Raw genomic sequence first — 8307 nt, 5'->3', positions numbered from 1 at the left:
GAAGATCGAGAAGTCGAGCGGTGTTGGACGCAATGAGAGCCCCTCAACAAGTGAGTGAGTCTTGTTTCAGGTTCACCCCTATGGGGATGTCTTGGTGTTGTTTAATTGTGGCCTCACGTTTGGTGGACATCACTGGTGGCTCTCACGCCTCTGGTAGGATATGGTTTGTGGAAACCTTGGAGCTCAGGTGGATTTATCGGATTGTTAGGACAACGATGAATCCACCTGTGAGGAGATCCAGAGATCATGTCCTGTTGGTGATCCCCTATGGACGTTGTGAGTACCTCTGGTGTACATGGTGGGGAGGTATTAGCAGGTTAGACGTTCTGTATGTTCTCCTTGTATCTCCCGAGCGTACCTCATGTTTCTGTGCTACAGGTAGCGCGGTGCTGGTCCCAGACATCCTGCTACAGATCGAACGCGATGTGCCGGACCCCTCTAATGACACCTGGGGAACAGACAGGAGACCCCCACAGGAGTCCACACGAGGTGAGCCGAAGTATGGACATTATAGACTGCAGAGCTCCCGACGTTCTGGATCATTTGGCTTTCACTTTACCAACATAATTTCCCAGCATTCCTGGTGGGTTTCACTTGTGGTGGAAGGATTGTGGTAGGAGCCGTACACTTCTGAGGATCGGTTCAGTCTCCTCTCAATGACCCATGATAGTCATTAAATTGGGAGAGATTGCCTTGGTCATGTTACTGTATGGGGATGGTGGTATGAGGAGGGAGCGAGTTACGTCACAAAGTCACGGATGAAACATGATGAAGCTGCACAATGTCCCATATAATAATAATAATATAGCCTATAGTTTCAATCTACAGCACTGACATCGGCCTCTGCCTGTCTCTTCTCACCACTACTGGCTATTTAATAGGGGAGACTCCCTGCAGGACAGTTGGGTAACCTGACGAAGCAACTTTCCTTTATGTATTGTTCCTGCACGTCCTGTATGAAGGTTCCATGTGATGACTGAAGTGTCTGTACATAGTCTGTGTCCTGTGATCTGATCTCTCCACTATCTGACTCTAGGCAGTCGCGGTCGGAAACCAGAGCGTCCCATGAAGGTGAAACAGGAGAATGACACTTATTATTCTCAGCAGAAGCCTGAGGACGTTAAAGGTCAGTGTCCAGTTTGTTTCATACTCCTTGTTTCACCCGCAACACTTCCAGTACCATCATGAGGCCTCCTCATTGGAAACGTTGGCAGAATACGCTGCACTCCGTATGTTTCAGAAATCCTTCTCTAGTCTGGCATTCTCTCTGTCTGCACCGCCTGCTCACTGGCCCGTGTCTCCCTTCTACAACCCGTCATACATGACCTTCCTCTTTCTCTGCTCTAGATCCTCTGCACCACTCTGCAGATCCCTGCACTGGCTCCATCTTCTCCAGAATTCATTACAAGTGTCTCATCTTCAAAGCTCTTACTGACTCCTCTCCTCCACACATCTCTGACCCCGTGTCTGGGATCTGCCCTACGCCTCTCCTCCTCTCTGGTCACCACCTCTCCCTCAGGCCGCCAAGACTTCTTCCACACTGCTCCCTACTTATGGTGCTCCCTACCCCACCTGACCAGACTCTGCCATACCCTTCTCTTTCTTAGCTCTCTCAGACCCCTCCTCACTATAGGCTGTACTACCCCCTCCTGACACTACGTCCTCTGCATGTTCTACCACCTCTAGTCCGCTCCTGTTGTCTCAGCATTGTCCTCTCCCCTAGACTGTAAGCTCCCAAGGACTGGGACCCCCTCTATCCTCTCTGGTCTGCACTTCATTTGTCTATCTTCTCTGTACTTGTTCTGTTTTTATGTACGACGTGTAACTCTGTCCGGCTCTGCAGAGTTTCCTGGTGGTTTACATATAAACAACGATATTGTGTTCTTTAGTCATCGTGTTTATAACCAGATTATGTTTTCTCAGCTAAATCACCGACTCCGCACGAGTTCGCTGTTGTGGTGAAACGTGAGAACGTGGAGGAGGAGCAAGAGGTGGAAACAGCGTTGAAGGCCGAGAGCGAGAAAACGTTCCAGAGTCAGTCTGAAGACAGCGCGGAGATGTCTGATCACGCCATCAGTGAGTAACAATCTCTGGACTTCCACCAGCACTTCCTGGCATGACAGTCTGTCCCCGGTCTTCTCCTGTCACCCACATCATTCGGCCAGTCCAGCAGAGCCCCAGTGCTTGCATTCGGTGGTCTATGTACATTCACCAGAGGAGGACGGGGACTCGCAATTGGCTAGATGTGACGGCCCACTCCATAGTGGGCGAATGCCACAGTCGTACTATCAGGAGCCCGCTGACTATTCTAGCCATTGTGTCCTATGTCTCCTTCCTCTGGTGTAATCCAATCACACATCAGACAATTGGTGCAGCAAGTTCTTAAAGTTCCCGTAAGTTGGCGTCTCGACAATTCCGTATCCATAGGACATTTCCAGCTTTATTCCTCCTATACCTAGGTAGCCCCCCTAACTCTTCAGTATAACTGGCTCTCAGCTTGTGATTTCCCGGACTCTAGACCAGTCCTTAAGCCCCTCCCTAAACAGAGGAGCCCCAACGTCGTGAAGTGAGAGCCTGTTCAGTCCCATTCTCAATCCCCCCATCCAGGTGTCTGCACAGATCGGTCTCGCATGCTCATGTTTCACGATGCCACACACACCCCAACCGAACAAAGGGTGACCCATCCTTGGTTGTATGACCAACGGGGTCTGGGTCTAATAAGAGCCAAATTATCTCTCCCACGACCCCCTGGAACTAGAGCATGCATTTACTCTTGTCTGTGATATAAAAGCCTTTGTTATTGCATATGCTGCACCAATGTTTGTTGATCTTTTATTTAAAAAAAAAAACATTTTTTAGTTTAATTTAAAGAAAAAACACACAAACACTTTACACATGTATTTTATTGTGACCCCAAACATAGACTAAACTTCCAATAAAGTACAAATATCTTCATAGACATTGAAAATCCTAGAATAATAATTAGCGATATACTTTGTGGGTTGCATTAATGTAGTAAAATTAGCATTTTCCTCATATAACGGCCCATAGACTAAAAAGTTTACTTTAACTATAGTACCAAAAAAAGCCCAATCTGTTCCGACCACAAACAATGTAAAACTTTTGTGTAGGGGACGCAGATTAGATCATCGACCATGAGGCCACTACATAAACCCTCCACACAGACCACGTTTACTAATTGTTGAAGTTTAGTTTCCGTTGAGCCTGATCCTGATGGCTTCAGTCTATTTATAATGACTCTTTTTATTCTGTGGCCTCTGCAGAGTTCGAGAGCGAGGACAACATGGAGGATGCTGGGAAATTGTGTACCCCTGTCCCCTTGATCGGGCCCGATGGAGACAACATGTTTCTGTTTTCAGAGACTGGGATCGCCCTGAATCGGGCTCTGCCCCAGGAGTACACCCTGGAGAACGCTCTGGAGTTTGAGAAGTATCTGAGCAGCTTTGCTCACCCCGCCTTCTTAATGAGGGACTGCCAGAGGCCGTCGCGTAGCGAGTTTGACAGGGGCTTCTACGAGAATTACAGCGTCCACAGCAAGCAGCGGCTGATGCTGATGGGGGAGAAGCGCTACCGCTGCACAGAATGTGGGAAGGGTTTTACAAGGAACTCTCATCTAAAGGCTCATAGGAGAATCCACACCGGAGAGAGGCCGTTCAGGTGCACGGAGTGCAACAAAACTTTCAGTGAGAACTCCCACCTCACGGTTCATCTGAGGGTCCACTCGGGAGAGAAGCGGTATAAGTGCAATATGTGCGAGAAAAGCTTCAGTGAGAACTCCAACCTCATCGTTCACCAACGGATCCACACTGGGGAGAAACCCTACAAGTGCCCCGAGTGCGACATCTGCTTCAGCCAGCATTCCAGCCTCGTGCGACACCGGCGCAAGCACTCCGGTGCGAGGCCGTACAAGTGCACCGAGTGCGAGAAAACCTTCAGCCAAAAGGGCCACCTGAGCAACCACATCCGGACGCACACGGGAGAGAGGCCGTACAAATGTGCCGAATGCGGAAAGTGCTTCAGTGAACATTCTCACCTGACGGGACATCAGAAGATACATACAGGAGAGAAGCCCTACACGTGTGACGTGTGCCAGAAGGGCTTTAGCAAGATCTCCAACCTGAAGGCCCATCAGCAGATCCACACAGGATACCGGCCCTACATGTGTAACCAGTGCGGGAAGAGCTTCACCCAGCACTCCACGTTAGTCCGGCACCAGAGGGTCCACGTGGGGAAAATTGACTCTTTCTGGAGAAAAATATACGAGGACTCTGTAGAAACAAACAAAGATGTGTCCTGGAAAGAGGACCACGTAATTAAGAGCGTGGAATGCCACAATGGTCGGGAAACTGAAGAAACGCTGTCCGGCGATCCCGAGAGGCTCTGTTGACCATTTCTGAGGACTCGGTGGGTCTACTTCTGTCCTCTGGTCCTGTCACCTTGTTGTATGAGGATCAAACAATCTCTGTCCACGGATGACTGTTTAATGTACAATCTAGGGTTTTACCTATTCCGTTTTAACTTATTTGTTTCATAAATGTATTTAAGTGTATTTTTATTTAACAGTTCCTGGTGTACATTTCCATGAACGTTTAGGATTTTAGAAGACTATATAGTAAGATCTGAGATGACTATAAAGTGCTTTGTGTTCTCCGTAGTATCTCACCGGGAGGTACGGTGGTTTCATGATGAGTGTTGACCACAGATGTCTGTGTCTTGGTTACAATGGTGGGAAGTTATATACTAAGACATGTATAGATCTCCGCTGTGCGACTGAAAGGTGTCACAAGGAGAATGTAAAGTCAACAAGATTATTAGTGTTGGTTTAATGGTGACACTCTATGCTTCTCGGCCACGACAAGCCTGTGCCAAGCTGCCCAGTTTAACACATTAGTCTCATTTTACTTCTTATGCAACATGTTTAGAGGAGGGAGAATCAGACTTTGGAACCATCGTTTCTCATATACCCAATGAGCAGCCCTCACTTATTTCTGTCACATCGCCATAGGAAGTGATTTATGACTGAATGCTCGGCCTTGGTTATGAGCATCATCTTATACGTGTAACCTGTTTTCATGTCTACTCGCTATTTCGGCTTAAAATGTTATCGAAGATACTTGGCTCTGTCCAAAATTGTCAAATTAATTGTTGAAGTATTTCGTTATTCATCTTACAGTGAATAGACCGAAGCAATGGGCCATTAGACACGCAGCGAGGAGACCGGGGCCGTTAGCCGTTAGTGACGCAGCGAGGAGACCGGTGTCGTTGGATGTTAGTGACGCAGCGAGGAGACCGGGGTCGTTGGATGTTAGTGTGTTAGTGACGCAGCGAGGAGACCGGGGTCGTTGGATGTTAGTGACGCAGCGAGGAGACCGGGGCCGTTAGCCGTTAGTGACGCAGCGAGGAGACCGGGGTCGTTGGATGTTAGTGACGCAGCGAGGAGACCGGGGCCGTGGGGCGTTAAGGACACAACGAGGAGACCGGGGGCCGTTAGTCGTTAGTGACGCAGCGAGGAGACCGGGGCCGTGGGGCGTTAGTGACGCAGCGAGGAGACCGGGGTCGTTGGATGTTAGTGACGCAGCGAGGAGACCGGGGCCGTGGGGCGTTAAGGACACAACGAGGAGACCGGGGGCCGTTAGTCGTTAGTGACGCAGCGAGGAGACCGGGGTCGTTGGATGTTAGTGATGAGGTGAGGAGGACTGGGCCGTGGGGCGTTGGGGACACAGTGAGGAGACCAGGGCCGTGGGATGTTAGTGATGCAGTGAGGAGGACCGGGCCGTGGGGCGTTAGGGACACAACGAGGAGACCGGGGCCGTGGGGCGTTAGGGACACAACGAGGAGACCGGGGTCGTTAGTGACGCAGCGAGGAGACCGGGGTCGTTGGATGTTAGTGACGCAGTGAGGAGGACTGGGCCGTGGGGCGTTAGGGACACAGTGAGGAGACCGGGGTCGTTGGATGTTAGTGACGCAGTGAGGAGGACTGGGCCGTGGGGCCTTAGGGACACAAAGAGGAGACCGGGGCCGTTAGTCGTTATTGACGCATCGAGGAGACCGGGGCCGTTGGTCGTTAGTGATGCAGCGAGGAGACCGGGGTCGTTGGATGTTAGTGACGCAGTGAGGAGGACTGGGCCGTGGGGCGTTAGGGACACAACGAGGAGACCGGGGCCGTGGGGCCTTAGGGACACAAAGAGGAGACCGGGGTCGTTAGTGACGCAGCGAGGAGACCGGGGTCGTTGGATGTTAGTGACGAGGTGAGAAGGACTGGGCCGTGGGGCGTTAGGGACACAGTGAGGAGACCAGGGCCGTGGGACGTTAGTGACGCAGCGAGGAGACCGGGGCCGTGGGGCGTTAGATACACAGTGGGAAAATCCTGGTGTTTGGTGATTAGTGAAGCAGTTACTGGGAAATTTTTGGGTTCTTAGTCACACAAAGAACATGATTTGTTGTAGGATTTTTTAGTGGTGTAGTGAGGAGCACAAGGTGACGGATTATTCTTGGCAAATCTTACTCCCTCTTGGCTAAATAATTAATACAGTAATCCTAAAAAAGGAGGAACATAGTACACATTCATATACTGTAATATGAATAAACACATCTGTTACTGCATATCCCTATCATACAGACATGAAGTATGAGATCCGTTGATCTGGAACCTCTGTCCGCAGAGTCATTTTGCCTTTAGAAGACATAAAACGCTCCTTCTATTGTGATCCAGACCCTTGTCCAGCTGGCAGAGAATCGTTCTGTAGAACATACGGGTTGTACAGTATTGGATCAGAGCCGGCTGGGAATCTGCAGATCTCAAAATACAGCACTTTGTAAATTGTCAGAGCAGTGATTATATCAGTCCAGATATATTTTTGTTATGTGTTACTTCTTTATCTGAACATATTGGACGTACAATTTTAGAGACTAATTCCCGGTTGGCCATTACTCAGAGTTCCCGGCTGCTGGTGTCATTGGTGATATAAATAATTCTGTGTACAATAACCTGCTCAGGCACATTACACACAGGCTGAATATATAAGGTGCAGGTATGTACGTGTCAGTCATTGGTCAGGACCACGTCATACGTTCATCACATGTGGGGTTATCACTATCCTGCGTTGTCTGATAATAAGCTGTATGTATCTGTCAATGCACACTGGGCAAACGTCTATAGGGACTATTGTTACTTGTCCGGGGAGCCTGTTTTATTTCTCTTTCCCCGACCACGGTGAGTAATACATACAGAGACATCTATCTAAATATGAAGGAACGTCTATTTATTTATAAAGGAATTTGCCAGGTTTTCCTGCCTCCATCGCATCCAGTTTTTGTGGTTACGAGAGGGAGGTTGCAAGCTCCTAAATAAATTTGTTTTTGGGGGTTTAAAGACAACAATAGATCTAAATTGTCCAAAAGCGGATTCTCTACATGTGTCCATAATCATTGTAATCTCTGGAGCCGGCTGAGAGATCTTCATCGATGGGTCTCTGCATTGACCGTATAATGGGATCACTATGGATGTGTTCATCTCCCATGTAAGACTGTACAGTATAAAGTGGTGGGGTCACATCTTGTACAACTAAAATGTTTGCAGATTAAGAGAATGTCTTCCCCAGAGGCCCAAAGCACCAGAGATTGAGAGAATGGAAACTTTATGGATCCATCTGAATACCCTGATTTCTCCTATAACGGAGATTAAAGTGCGATTCCTCTTTCTCTAGGTGACTGTCGACCCAACGTCGAACGCCGGATAATTTTAATATGTAGCTTTCTTTTGCATGGGGTCTTTATATGTTACATAAAGCCAAAGGTACATGAATGTGCTGTACTAGAAGCTCCTAGTGTCATCTGCTGCTGCTATGTGTCAAAGTGGAAGATTGTTCAAAAGATGACGTCTTCCAATCACGTAACTCTGGTAAAGAGAACATTAAAGGACAAACCCATTACACCTGAAGCAGCTTTTTCATTGATTGAGCTCTGTGACAACAGTATTTCTAATCTCGTAAATATTTAGAGTAGTTCAGACTAAATTAAGTCAGTTGATCCAGTTTTCATGGTAAGGATACGAGCAGCAGGATGACAACGGGTGGGTAGGTGGATGTACGTTCAGCTCCACTTACTTAACTGATTGAAAGTTTTATTTTCTGATACATTAAAATTTGCACCTTCAGTACCACTGTCACTTCAGAAAATACCGTTATCGGGTGGAAGCAGAATGTTGATCATATCCTTCGAAGGATATTTAACAGCCTAACAAGGTTATAGAGCCGCGGTCCTTGGGATCTTTGTCATTGTAGGAAA

The sequence above is a fragment of the Mixophyes fleayi genome, chromosome 3, assembly GCF_038048845.1.
Source record: "Mixophyes fleayi isolate aMixFle1 chromosome 3, aMixFle1.hap1, whole genome shotgun sequence".
NCBI lineage: Eukaryota > Metazoa > Chordata > Amphibia > Anura > Limnodynastidae > Mixophyes > Mixophyes fleayi.
Note: the sequence above shows the minus strand (reverse complement) of the source record.